Source organism: Salmo salar, chromosome ssa25 (assembly GCF_905237065.1).
Source record: "Salmo salar chromosome ssa25, Ssal_v3.1, whole genome shotgun sequence".
NCBI classification, from domain to species: domain Eukaryota; kingdom Metazoa; phylum Chordata; class Actinopteri; order Salmoniformes; family Salmonidae; genus Salmo; species Salmo salar.
In genome coordinates, this window is record NC_059466.1 from 18,685,802 (window position 1) to 18,700,862 (window position 15,061).

Genomic DNA, 15,061 nt, shown 5'->3' on the forward strand with positions numbered 1-15,061 from the left:
TGTTAGTGCTTAGTTTGAGGTCCAACAAGTGGATATGCCTTGCGACTGCTCCAGAAAGCAGTTCCCTTCTCACTGATGAACTCCAATGACCTTTCCTACTTCCCACACTGCTCTATTTTTAACCTTACAGCCATTCCTTACAATTTATTCACAGCTGAATTGAAACAATACAGCTGTTGAATGCTTGATTCAGCCAAATCACATCTTGGAAGAAATGCCTATGGTAACCCTGAGCCCAGCTGTGTGGCTTCTCTTTTTGTCACGCGTTTAGCATGACTTAATCACATTGGACTAATTGGTGATGGGGTCTGGTATTGGCCCACTCTGGTGCTGTTGGCCTTTGAGAAGATTAATGACAGCCAGGAAACCAGCCATTAATTGAAGTCTCAAAGGCTTTAATTAAAGCTTTAATCAGCCCTGAGAGAACTCTGGGAATCACTTGAGGTTTACAGAGAAAGCCAAAGGCCTCAATGACATCTGTGTTGGTGCCAATATCTAGGTCAGGACCAAAGCATTCACTCTATTCTAGAAACTAGTACACGAGATCTGAATCTTAAAGAGCATTAGAGTCCCTAGGAAAGTGTTCAGAGGCACTTTAGCCTCTACATTTCAAATGTAAAGTTCAATATTGGTCCTCAAGGGGGCAGCACATATATATATAAAATCAGAGCTTTGTGTTTTTTGTCCCTTTCATGACCTCATGTTATCTGAAATACATCACCAATCTAATGCTATTACCTCACAGTTACAATGCGATGCTAGGCAGTCGAACCATAAACAATCTCTTTCTGAGTCTCTCCCTGAGTCTTTCTCTCTCTCTTTTTTTTCACAGCTGCAGGTGGAAGCTGGATTTTCCAGCTGGATGTACAGACCATATCTCCTCTCCGTGTAGGACCGGACCCCAGTCCAGGACTGTCTGGGATATTCTCTTTCCCCATGGACCTTGCTATCTCTCTCTCTAACCACTGGGACCAATCCTCCTCTCCTTCTCTCACCACTCTGCCTTTACTGGGACTCCAGACTCCTCATTCCTGAACAAAAAAAACACACTCTGTAAGCCAGATATCTTTATTAATAGGTCTCCTATCCTCATGGTCAAGAGGAAAGAGAGGCTCCGTAATGCTGAACAAGTGCTTTTCATCTCTCGCCTTCTTGAATCTCTCTCACTCTGCCTCTGTTTCTGGTGCTCTATCAATATGCCTCTCTCTCACTCTCTCTCTCTGACTGAAATGTGTAACGAGCTACTATATGTTGTTGAGGGTGATGTCTCTCTGGTGCTTGTTCAGTGTTGTATCTTGTGAAACAGGCTGGTTTTCCGTTAAGATAAATTATGAGAAAAGGTGGTTTAGAGGGTAACATTGAATATGGTTGTTTAGGGGTTTCTGTCTAACACCAATACCCTCAGAAACGATAGAAGGGACACAGATGTTGTTAAGGATGAACGTAGGGAGACACAGTTAGTATTGTAGTGTGTTTTAGAGCCCACATAGTGTTTTTTGATGAATGTTTAAGATCACCTTTAAAAGTAGTGGTTTTGAAAGTAGCACTCTGTTTTGTACTGAATTTTGTTGATTTAATGATTATTATTTGCGCACCTTTTATTAAGATATCCGCTATTTATTTGACACATTTTATTTATGCAACATTGATGTTAGTTATTTGAACATGTGCTTTGACAATATCCCACACTACTGAAGTCACGTGAAGATTCTATGGTCATACTTTACTAGTCTACTCTGCTTGAGATGCACATTGTTAAGATACAGATCAACCTTCTCATTGTAAACCTTTCTAATTCAGAGTAGGTATCCCATAAGGTTTTAATATTTGCCAAGCTACAGTAACAACATTTTAAGACAGCATTGGAGCAGATTGTTGAGACAGAACTTGCAAATATTTTCTATATTCTTGGTTTCCGGGGGCATTGCATCTTTTCATTTGTGTTACATGCAGACCAAATCGAAATACGTTAATGAGGTGCTATGAAGCCAAAACAGACGGATCGTACAGCTCATGAAAATTTCCAAGAAATGTGAGGAATTAGACCTAAAAGATATATAGGTATTTTGGAATACCTAACATGCTTATTATACCGTATTTCCTTCCTTTGCTGGGTGTCGTTTTTTGCTGCTTTAGACTGGATGTCTCACATGCCAGCTTGTTATTTTTAAAGAAGGTGTATCGTCAATTACCTTTATAAATGAAGGTGTAGAAGAAAGATGATTGAATACCTGTGGTTATCTGAAGTTGAAGAGATGATGAGACGTGTGATTGGTTGTTTGACTGCCATGATGCTGATCAGCCTATCAGTAGATCTTGCAGTGTATGGGGTAGGTGGAACTGAAGTGTTTGAGTTCTAGGGTTTATCAGGGATTTCATGTTTGGTCTTTCTGGATTTACTCTCTCCGCTCTAAAGAAGTAACACAATCAGAATGGTTTACAAATTATATAAGGTTGTCATTGTTGTCATTGGTCTGGGATCTCGAGTATTTCCTCCATGTCACTTGTCTACTTGTGGTCCACCTGTATTGACGGTGCTAAAAGATATTCGGACTAATGTTTTGTAGATATCTGCTCTCTGTCATGTATCAAATCAAGTGCTTTTCAACTTCCTCGTTCATTCTAGTTCACAGAGTCTAAATAAGTGTTTTTCTGAACTTTGTATGAGGGAAGGAAAAAAATGAAGTCAGTCACACAAATACAAATAAAAAACATTTCGTAAACAACAAGTGTAGACTAACAGTGAAATGCTTACTTACGGGTCATTTTCCAACAATGCAGTGTTAAAGATGAAATGTTTTTTTTTTTTACAGTGTCTAAATACACAGTGAATAATGAATTATACTGTTGTGAAATGTGTTCTATTAGGTGTCTTGGGACAGGGTCTACCATTCGTTCACCTCTCATACTGGTTTCCTGTTGAAAGTCATGCATTCATTTACTTACACATATGAATGACCCTTCCTTAAGGTATTATCATGATGACTGAAGGATGACTGTTGGCTTCTGTCAAATTCCTGAGCTGAATGTCATTTCCTGTTTTAAATTTTATTTGTCTTATCGCTTCTCTCTCGCTCTCTCTCTTTCTCTCTCTCCACCTGTCTCTCTCTCTCTCTCTTCTGAAGTGTCTTTGGTCACTGTTAGTCTCTTAGTCTGAAACATTTGCAAAGAAAGCGCTTGTGGGTCAACTATCAATAAGGTTTATGGTACAAGGGACAATGTTGTTCAGACAACGGTTTTCATAAGTTAAAGAGAAACTCGGACATAAATCATATTTAGCCATTTTTCTCATCATATGCCATATGAAGGCCTATGTTCACCACAAGATGTATCTCTGTCCTGTACCTAATAGGCTACCACACTGTTCTGTTCGTACAAAATAGTGCTGTTGATGATGACTGCATGGTGTAAGATAACAATTTCAGATGTCAAGATTCATTAAAATAAAGACAGATTAAACTGAACAAGTCTGGTGTTAGCCAACATAATAGCCTATTTCTTTCCCTTTACTTATTTAAATAGGACTACATGATAATATTGGATCCATAGACTGAACACTTTGTTTCAGACACAATAAAAATATGAATATTATCAATATGTTGTTGTTTTTCTTCTGGGAAATTGTGTCATTTTTTTTAACAGCTATGATGAACAACTTGTGCGGGGGGTGATTTGGGTCCTCACACTTGCCCACGCAAGATTCCGATATCCACTTCTCCTCGAGAGCGGAAACTTCACCTGCCGTTCAACCCCGCCCTCCGGTTGGCTTCCCCGCCTCTTCCCGGGTCCCGCTGCGCCTGCTGCCCTGTCAACCACACCGAGACGAGGCAACATGGGTCATACACCGAAGTTGTAGGCGACGAAAAAGATACCTACCTCACCGTTTTCAACTAAATCCAGAAACAAACTGACCAAACATTGCCAAAGGTAAGTCAATTGCACGGTTACACGGTTTTGCAATGGAGCAAGGCGCAATAAGTGATTGATAGTGCAGGCTACAGATTTTTTTGCATAGCCTAATTCATAGGTTACATCGAGCCATTATTGTAAGTATTACAGAAAACGTAATAATAATCATTCATCGAATATGGAAATATTTATAGTAGTGGTAAATTGTGAGGTTTATTTTTTTCTGCTTCTAAGGGGCGCAAATCTTGTTATCGATGGCAACGTAGTAGTCCATTGTCGTGAACTGTTGTCCATTCAGCAGACAGCTGTTGGTGACATGTTTAACCATCGAACAAAGGCCATTGTATTGGTCTATTGAAAATGTGTGCGGAACACTCATGCCCAATAGTTTCCAATGGTTGAGCCACAGGAGAAACAATGGACATCTAAGTGTCTGCACGGTGTACTCTTAACTATGGGCTACTGGCAACTGAGGAACAGAAATGTTTGTGTTGTGTCACTCACAGCCCGTAACTGTGGTTCAAACCACAACACAGATCATTTGATCATTCAACTTAAGAGATTTCATCACTAAGTATGATCAATAATTATGTAAAACGATATGCATTTAGCCCCATAATGTTTTGAGTACAGAAGCTGAGCCTACAATTGAATCCGTTTTTTGTTGTTGTTGTAGTGGTCAGGAAACCACACACCCAGCCACCTATAGCCCTCCCTCTCTCTCCATTAATGTTCCGCTATGACAGTTGCAGTGCCACATAAGGCTAGCCTGTTTGTGTGTGTCCTGCCGGCCCAGGGATCCACTGCTGACCCCTGTCTCAATCTGTCACTCAGGGCCCAGCCAGGGCCACACAGCTTCCAGGAAACAGAAATGCACAACCAACAGAAATGTATTGCCATTGGCAGTTCCCCAGTTCCCACTTTCTATTCATGCATATTTCTTTGGCATTTCATGAGTGTTGCTCTCACTTAACGTAGGCCTATAGCTCTCACTCATCATGTAAACATATAGCTCTGAAATCTTACAGTAGTCTATACATTTATTTATGTTACGTCACTGTCATTAAACACATAAAATATGTGAAATATGAAAACAAGGACATCATTTTGAATGAAATCTAAGCTACCCATAAAGCATCACTCACTAGAGGGTACTTACTTTTGGTTGACTTTGTCCGGACAGGTGGTTCTCAGCATGGTCCCATACACACCAACTGCTGCCAGAAGTCCACCAGTGCACAACCAAAACAAGTTAAAAACAGACTGCCTACCCCCTCTCTTCAAGTCAAGCCTCCATACTTGTACAAGTCTGGTGCTCGGTGTGTGGGAAAAGTAGGGGGGCATGGTGCTGGCATTTGTATTATGCCACCCCATCCTTTAAATTCTTCCAGACTAGCCCTAATTTCAGCTATATCTCTCATTCTAGCAATGTGCCAACTTTATACTGCAACCTATGCAGGATTATGTTAGGCTTCTCTCTTTCCCTCTGTCCTTGTCATCCTGTTATCTTTCTCTCTTCCTTTATCAATGCATCCAGCAGCCCCATTTCTTCCAGTTTTTCTTTTTTTTCTCTTTCTCTACCCATCTCAAACTTGTCAGGCCCTCTATCAGTCGTGTCCCTCGTCCCTCTATCTCCTGCCATCAGTCATTTTCCGGGGTAGTCAAGAGTGAAACAGAGCCCTCCTCCCCCTTCTTATCATGTCTGTCTGTGTGTTTGTCTGTCAGTCTGCTGTCAGGACAGTGGGAGATCACAGGGGAATTTGGTGATGAGCTGTTTGAAGTGGTGCCCTGTTCTTAAGGAGGGCCTTGGCTGATGAGGGCCTTAGAGTGGAAAAGGCAGAGAAGAATCCATCCATATGTGTCTGTTTGACTGGTTTCATCAAGGGCCCTCTCCAGTAAGATAGAATAGAGAGTTTTTATAAATGAAAGGATGAACTTGGGTTACCTGGGTAGTAGGGCTGCACAATTAATCTAATTCACATCAAAATTGCAATATTGACCTGTGCAATATCCATATGGCAAGAGATCGATATCTCATGCAATATTTTGAAATGCGACTCAGCCGTGTGTAACGTCTGTAGTTAACTCCGTCTTGTCAGTTTTCAGGCTGTTCTGTTAGGTCAAATGCAGTCTACAGATTGTACCAAACAAGAACAATGCTGTTTTCCACTTTGTTTCTTAATATAAATCATTCTATTTCTATGGTTCCAACAGTTCACCCAAGTGTTTTGATCTATATCGCAAGTCAAATCTCAATAGTTGGTTAAAAAAATAAAAAATCGCTGATATCATGTAGCTATAGCCTACTGCTGCAACACAGAGATAGGTGTTGCAACCCTGAGCTCTGGTATTGCTCAAACAGTGCTGCTGCACAATGTTTAAAGTTTGACTATCATTTAATTTATTGGGCGCCAGTCCTTGGCAGTAAGATCTAGCTCACAGACTTTTGGGTCAGTGTGTTAATAGTCAAGGAGAAGTACATGTGAAGACATACTACTGCTAATGCTGTAGATAGATAGCACAAGCTGTGTTTTTTATTATTGGATTACGACTCAGTCAGAACATATCTGATAAGAACCCATCTGATATTAAGCATTGGTAATAACGTTTTTTACCATATAACATCATCTTTTGCCACATTCTGAGTCCTGATCTTAATCTTGAAAGTAGACGTGTTGATTTTTTTTTTGTCTTTTCAGAAAAGTAGTAAATATGTTCGATTCCTGGTTTCAAAGAAAGATACCTATATATATATATATATAAGTTGGATGGATGTAATGTACAATAGAATCAACAAAATGTGCCTGTTATCAACAGTAACTACAATGTGGCTCCAAGCACATGTGTTCCTTTTGTTAGTTGCCAGTTTGTTGCAGAAGGTTCTTCATTAAATCATTTGGATACTGGCCAAGGTTTTAAGTTGCTTTTTGGTGTTTTTCTCCCTCTGTCGTATAACTGACTTCATCAAGGCCGACCCAACTCGAGGCAATTACACAGGAATCTGAGACTGGTCACACACTACCAATTAACTTTTTATCACTCTGCTGAAAAGAGGGGGCCTTGTTCACTGGCCTGCTTTGATTCAGCAGCCACTTTCCCCCCCATGAAAAGAGAGGAGAGAGGGAAGGAGACAGATGGATAGACAGAGTGAGAGAGGGATGGATGGTGGTGGGGTAAGACGACCAGAGAGATGGCAAGAAGAAAGGTGGAGAGTGAAAAATGAGTCTTCTCAGTTTTTAACCCCCCCCCATTATATCGCCCTCCAAACAAACCGTGCCACAAACCTACTGTTATAAGCACTAATAAAAAGGCTACATATTATATAATTGGATGACAAGATGGAAACTTGTCATCCAACTTTTGTTCAGAAGGCGTTTAGATAAACTCCCCTGCAGCTAGGATTTAACCTTAGTGAAAAACCCCCAACAGGAGCAAAATGAGTTCATAGCATTACATGAATGTCATATGATTATTATACGCGAAGACTCCATATGTTGTGAATTCAATGACGTCAAGGCTTTGAGGTATAGGGTCTTAATAGAGACATGTAAAAAAAAAAGTCAACCTCCAGGCTAGAGTACACCTCCATCACGTGTCATCTGAGCTTCATGTCATTATGTCATGCAGCCTACCTATCCGTTTATGTCATTGACAAGATGAGGACAGGCTATCATTGTGTGTAGAGAGAGATTGATGGACGTCACCTACTCCAGCCTCCCCCTCATACTTAAACATAGTTACCTCAGGAAATCTGCCTTGCTGTGGAGTCTTGAGAAATTCCCAGTTGAATTAGCCTCTATGGGCTAGGTCCCACCTACTCAACAGCCAGTGTAATCCTGTGGCGCGTTATTCAAATTCCTCAAAAATGCAAAAACTTAAATTTTTCAAACATATGACTATTTTACACCATTTTAAAGACAAGACTCTCGTTAATCTAACCACACTGTCCGATTTCAAAAAGGCTTTACAACGAAAGCAACACATTAGATTATGTCAGCAGAGTACCCAGCCAGAAATAATCAGACACCCATTTTTCAAGCTAGCATATAATGTCACATAAACCCAAACCACAGCTAAATGTAGCACTAACCTTTGATGATCTTCATCAGATGACAACCCTAGGACATTATGTTATACAATACATGCATGTTTTGTTCAATCAAGTTCATATTTATATCAAAAACCAACTTTTTACATTAGCATGTGACTAGCATGTGACTAGCATTCCCACCGAACACTGCCGGTGAATTTACTAAATTACTCATGATAAACGTTCACAAAAAGCATAACAATTATTTGAAGAATTATAGATACAGAACTCCTCTATGCACTCGATATGTCCGATTTTAAAATAGCTTTTCGGTGAAAGCACATTTTGCAATATTCTCAGTAGATAGCCCGGCATCACAGGGCTAGCTATTTAGACACCCAGCAAGTTTAGCACCAAAGTCAGATTTACTATAAGAAAAATGTTATTACCTTTGCTGTCTTCGTCAGAATGCACTCCCAGGACTTCTACTTCAATAACAAATGTTGGTTTGGTTCAAAATAATCCATAGTTATATCCAAACAGCGGCGTTTTGTTCGTGCATTCAAGACACTATCCGAAAGGGTAAATAAGGGTGACGAGCATGGCGCAATTCGTGACAGAAAAATTCTAAATATTCCATTACCGTACTTCGAAGCATGTCAACCGCTGTTTAAAATACATTTTTATGCCATTTTTCTCATAAAAAAGCGATAATATTCCGACTGGTAATCTGCGTTTAGGTAAACAGACGAAAGAAAATAAAGCAACCGGTCGACTACGGGCACGCGCCTAAGCCCATAGTACTCTGATCGGCCACTTGCCAAACGCGATAAAGTGTTTCAGCCAGAGGCTGCCTCGATATCGTTCAGCTTTTTCCCGGGCTCTGAGAGCCTATGGGAGCCGTAGGAAGTGTCACGTTATTGCAAAGATCCTCAGTCTTCAATAAAAAGAGCCAAGATGAAACACAACTTGTCAGACAGGCCACTTCCTGCATGGAATCTTCTCAGGTTTTGGCCTGCCATATGAGTTCTGTTATATTCACAGAGACCATTCAAACAGTTTTAGAAACTTTAGGGTGTTTTCTATCCAAAGCCAATAATTATATGCATATTCTAGTTACTGGGCAGGAGTAGTAACCAGATTAAATTGGGTACGTTTTTTATCCGGCCGTGTCAATACTGCCCCCTAGCCCTAACTTCTTGGGGCTATGTGGGACGCTAGCGTGTCACCCGTGGCGCACCCTATCAACAGCAGGTGCATTTCAAGAGCGGCAAATTTGAAACCAAATAAATGTCAAAATTCAAATTTTTCAAACATACACTCTTTGAAAGATATCACATCTCCTTAATCTAACCACGTTGTCAACATAAATAATGCCCATGGAATGCCCCATTGTTGAAAAAGGGGAGTGTCAGTGGTTCCTTGGAGGCTAGTCTTCTGATTGAAGGGGCAGGTGAAAACCTATGATCCAGAACCACAAGGGATGGTTACCTGCACTAATAAGGCCTGGTCTGAGGAACCTGCCCTTTCCCCGTGTTATTTTCATGATTTTAGGATGGACGATGGGGGTTGATGTCCCTGTCCAGAGGTGATGTATGACCCAAAGACAAACAGGTTGCCACAGTGACTGATAAGAGTCGCTTACGAACATTGGCAGATTGCCATTGTGTCCTACCTGAGGAAAACTTGGAATTCATAAGGTTATCTTGAATCAACTTTTAAACTAGGTAGGGTGAGGCAGAAAGAGAGGTGGGAGAGATTTATCTGAAAATGAGCATTTCATTAAGAGGTACATTTTTCACATCTCTGTGTTCTTGCAGTACTGACTTCTGAATACTTAATCATCTCTGTCATGGATTTATTTACCTTTCGAAGTGGTAGGCACTCTCTAGTTAGTCTCTGAGGTGGTGAATCACACATGTGGTGTGGAAAGACCTCATTGCCATAAACAAAACACCCAAGTCTTCATTTCTAATCCTGTCCCAAATGAAGAGTTACGAACATGCTGATCTTAATGTTGGCACCTGTGACCAGAAAGGGATTTGCCCAGGCCAAAGAGGAATGGTTAAAGCAACGGTCCCTTTTTGGACTGCTGAGTTAAGGGAGAGCCCTACGAAGGGCATTGTGTGATTTAATCTTTGCCATGGGACATGTCTTAATAAACAGAAACTGGCACTGCCCCATAGAATGTTCAGGCAGGCTGCACCACCGGCTCTGCACTCAGGTGACATATGTGAAACCATGGGAGAAGAAGGGATTACTATATTCAACCGCGCTGGATAAAACTTCCAGGCATCTCTATTCAATTACCTTGGCCCAAGGCCCAGGTAGGACAGCTAAAGGAGTTTAATTTAATCTTAACCTGACTAGAGAACTCTGGGATAGGACCCAATCTCTCATCATCGCTACAGATTAGATCTCCAAGGAGCAAGGTCAACAAAGGCACAGGCAGACTAACTGGGGCAAACGCCCAATGGCCTGCTCTGGTTCTATTGATTCCGCCGTAGGTTTGGAGAAGGAATTGTGTCTCGTTAATTAAAAACGATCGAAGACCCTCGACCATTAAGGAGAAGCTCTCAAAGCTTTAATGAAGATAATCGCCAAGTTGAATGGTCCAATTATACAGCCTATTAAACCAGGTACTCGTTTCCCCCAAAAAAGTGAAAGTGACTCCATCCAATTGTATAGTTCCCCATGGTACTGAGTGAGTCAATGCACATGAAATGTTTACATTTTGGTGTGACTGTCGAGTTTGACAAAGGATTTTATGTTTAATCTACACTTTAATTACATTTTGGCCTGTTTCCACCAGTGCCCCTAAAACCGATGAGAGAAGACAGGAGAAGTAGGCACGTAGTGATCCAGTTCAGAGCAAGTTAGCGGTGGCACATTGAAAAGCTATAAAAACCTAATTGTTTTACTGTCAAAAATGTATTTCCCAGCTCTACCTGCGTCCTCCCCCAGCTACAAGAAGCCTTTTGTCCATGAATAAAGTGCCTTCTATTGGAAAACACCTGCAATTCCAGGCTCACCTTTTTCATTGAGACTCAGTATCTGATGTTTGAAAGACTGCTTTGTCCTCCTGAGGACCTTTTATGCTACCTATATAAGCAAAGATTAAGCCTAATATAATTCGGCTTTGTCATGTTTTTAAAAATAATTTTAAACTCTTAAACCCTCTGGATTTTTACTTTAAAAAAAAATGTTTGCCAGTTAACAGTTCATGGGGTCAGCTGGCTTACACAGGCTATAACTATGTGCTGAGTTTCACACATTCCTGCAGGGCTTCATAGGTAGCTGGTTGAACGTAAACTGTATAACACACTAGGTGGGTGGAGTAGGAGACCATTTGAAACCAATTGAAATCTAAGATGAATAAGCCTGATCCTGTAAATCACAGTCAGATCTAACTGTCAAGACACAATAGACATATCTCCACTCTGAGATACCTCTGTCAATAACGGTCTGACACAGCACAAATACGCATTAGTCTCACTATTCTTTCTCCATCTCACAATAGCTCTCAGTTCTTGTGTTGAAGTTGTTAAAGATAGTGTGTTATTACCTACCACTTGTGGGGCAATAGGTATATTATATATACAAAAGTATGTGGACATCCCTGTCAGCCATACCCGTTGCTGACAGGTGTATAAAATCGAGTACACCGCCATGCAATCTCCATAGACAAACATTGGCAGTAGAATGGCCTTACTGAAGAGCTCAGTGAGCTCACCATCATAGGATGCCACCTTTCCAACAAGTTAGTTTGTCAAATTTCTGCCCTGCTAGAGCTGCCCCGGTCAACTATAAGTGCTGTTATTGTGGAAATGTCTAGGAGCAACAACGGCTCAGCCATAAAGTGGTAGGCCACACAAGCTCACAGAACGGGGTGCTGAAGCGTGTAGCGCATAAAAATCATCTGTCCTTGGTTGCAACACTCACTACAAAGTTCCAAACTGACTCTGGAAACAACGTCAGTACACAAACTGTTCGTCGGGAGCGTCATGAAATGGGTTTCAATGGCGGAGCAGCCACACACAAGCCTAAGATCACCATGCGCCTTCTCTGGAGTGATGAATCACACTTCGCCACAAATCTGGGTTTGCCGGATGCCAGGAGAACGATACCTGCCCCAATGCATAGTGCCAACTGTAAAGTTCGGTGGAGGAGAAATAATGGTCTGGGGCTGTTTTTCCTGGTTCGGGCTAGGCCCCTTGGTTCCCGTGAAGGGAAATCTTATGTGCTTCCAACTTTGTGGTAACAGTTTGGGGAAGGCCCTTACTTGTTTCAGCATGACAATGCCCCTGTGCAGAAAGCGAGGTCCATACAGAAATGGTTTGTCGAGATTGGTGTGGAAGAACTTGACTGGCCTGCACAGATCCCTGACCTTAACCCCATCGAACACCTTTGGGATGAATTGGTACGCCGATTTCGAGCCAGGCTTAATCGCCCAACATCAGTTCCCAAACTCACTAATGCTCTTGTGGCTGAATGGAAGCAAGTCCCCGCAGCAATGTTCTAACATCTAGTGGAAAGCCTTCACAGAAGAGTGGAGGCTGTTATAGCAGCAAAGGGGGGACCAACTCCATATTATTGCCCATGATTTTGGAATGAGATGTTCGACAAGCAAGTGTCCACATGTCGCATATATTACCCCTAGTGGATCACTTCTGGAGAGTCAACAGCATACTGCCTTTTTGACAGATGTCAGGCAAGAATTTGGCTACTTTATTTAGCAAACATTTGGCATTTTGTGTAGCCAACCCCAATGGTGAACAAGCATTAGTTCCTTGCCTGAATTCCTTCTGTTTAAGGGATTTGATGTCTTTTCAGATCAAACACATCCCCAAATGGTTGCTCCACTGATGCCTCAGTAGCACTCACCCATTTGTACCTGTTGGCTTCACCTGCAGAGTGCTTTACAGATGATACCTGAGACCGCTCAGGTGGTTTTCTGGGCCCATGTCCACCCCTTTCGCCGGCATCCGCGGTGAAAGCGGTTTCGATTTCCTGGCAGAGTGGAGTGATACAAAGACAGTCCTTGTTTTGGAGACTCTCCCTTTTCTAGGCCTAGCGGGCTGGAACCTGGGGAGCAGGGTGGGAGTGGCAGGGGGTGGGTGGGGGGGTAAGGGGATGCAGAGGGGCATAATCTGACGGTCAATTAAACTGACCCTAAAACTCACACCCATGTAATGACCAGGAGGGATGGTTCTCCAGGGGACCGAAGCACTGACTTAAGGGCGGGCTGGCAAATTTGCTGTCTACCATGGGCAGACAGCATAAAATCTCAATATTACATTCGGTCTTTTCCATACTGTAGGACGTTATGGTCAGAGTCTACAGTGTTAAATCACTTCAGTAACTTTCCCATTTAAAAAAGAGCTATATAAACTCGATTTGGCAATTGCTCAGCATCCGACCTATATACTATGCGGTTTCAGAGGAAGGCCCCAAAAATGGTCAAAGACTCCAGTCACCCAAATCATAGGCTGTTCTCTCTGCTATCGCACCGCAAGCGGTACCTAAGTTCCTAGTCTATGTCCAAAAGGCTCCTTCTACCCCCAAGCTGTAAGACTGCTGAACAATTAATCAAATGGCCACCAGGACTATTAACATTGACCCCCCCCCCCCCCTTTGTTTTTACACTGCTTTTATTGTTTATTATCTATGCATAGTCACTTTACCCCTACCTACATGTACAAGTTACCTCGACTAACCTGTACCCCCGCACATTAACTCGGTACCGGTACCCCCTGTATATAGCCTCATTATTGTTATGTAATTTTATTGTGTTCATTTTTATTGAATTTCTTTCCTTTAGTTTATTTAGTAAATATTTTCTTAACTCTATTTCTTGAACTGCATTGTCGGTTGTTGTATTTGGAGCATGTGACAAATAAAATTTGATACTGATTTAAATCGGTCGATTTTTATATGTATGTATGTATGTATGTATGTATGTATGTGTATGTGTATATATATATATATATATGTGTATATATATATATATATATGTATATGTATGTATGTATGTATGTATGTATGTATGTATGTATGTATGTATGTATATATATATGTGTGTGTGTATATATGTATATGTATATATATATATGTGTGTGTAATTATGACAATTACAACAATACTGAATGAACAATGAACACTTTTGTTTTAACTTAATATAATACATAAATAAAAATCGATTTAGTCTCAAATAAATAATGAAACATGCTCAATTTGATTTAAGTAATGCAAAAACACAGTGTTGCAGAAGAAAGTTAAAGTGCAATATGTGCCATGTAAAAAAAAAAAGCTAACATTTAAGTACCTTGCTCAGAACATATGAAAGCTGGTGGTTCAATATTCCCAGTTAAGAAGTTTTAGGTTGTAGTTATTATAGGAATTATGACGCGTTGACTATTTCTCTCTATACCATTTGTATTTCATAAACCTTTGACTATTGGAAGTTCTAATAGGCACTTTAGTATTGCCAGACTAATCTCAGGAGTTGATAGGCTTGAAGTCATAAACAGCGCTGTGCTTCAAGCATTGCTAAGAGCTGCTGGCAAACGCAGTAAAGTTTGAATGAATGCTTACGAGCCTGCTGCTGCCTACCACCGTTCAGTCAGACTGCTCTATCAAATATCAAATCATAGACTTAATTATAATATAATAAATAGAGGTCGACCGATTATGATTTTTCAACGCCAATACCGATTATTGGAGGACCAAAAAAAGCCGATACCGATTAATCGGACGATTTTTATAGATATATTTGTAATAATGACAATTACAACAATACTGAATGAACACTTTTATTTTAACTTAATACATAAATAAAATCTATTTAGTCTCAAATAAATAATGAAACATGTTCAATTTAAATAATGCAAAAACAAAGTGTTGGAGAAGAAAGTAAAAGTGCAATATGCGCCATGTATAAAAGCTAACGTTTAAGTTCCTTGCTCAGAACATGAGAACATATGAAAGCTGGTGGTTCCTTTTAACATGAGTCTTCAATATTCCCAGTTAAGAAGTTTTAGTTTGTAGTTATTATAGGAATTTATAGGACTATTTCTCTCTATACCATTTGTATTTCATATACCTTTGACTATTGGATATTCT

General features: G+C 40.7%; 2 protein-coding genes across 3 annotated transcripts in view; both read left to right on the forward strand.

Moving 5' to 3' along the window:
• Positions 1 to 3,591, forward strand: part of kif5c (kinesin family member 5C) — a 41,681-nt gene extending 38,090 nt beyond the window's left edge. The window contains exon 26 of the mRNA XM_014173493.2: positions 833 to 3,591. The gene's annotated coding sequence lies outside the window, so the exon portion shown is untranslated. The remainder of the gene's footprint in view (positions 1 to 832) is intronic.
• A 144-nt stretch (positions 3,592 to 3,735) lies between these two features.
• The window catches only part of LOC106586322 (ly6/PLAUR domain-containing protein 6B), a 55,011-nt gene continuing 43,685 nt past the window's right edge, over positions 3,736 to 15,061 (forward strand). Inside the window, exon 1 of one of the 2 annotated variants that reach the window (XM_014173495.2) lies at positions 3,736 to 3,927. The gene's annotated coding sequence lies outside the window, so the exon portion shown is untranslated. Of the gene's footprint in view, positions 3,928 to 4,860; positions 5,229 to 15,061 lie in introns of those variants that run through there. The other variant, XM_045707370.1, reaches the window with a different exon arrangement.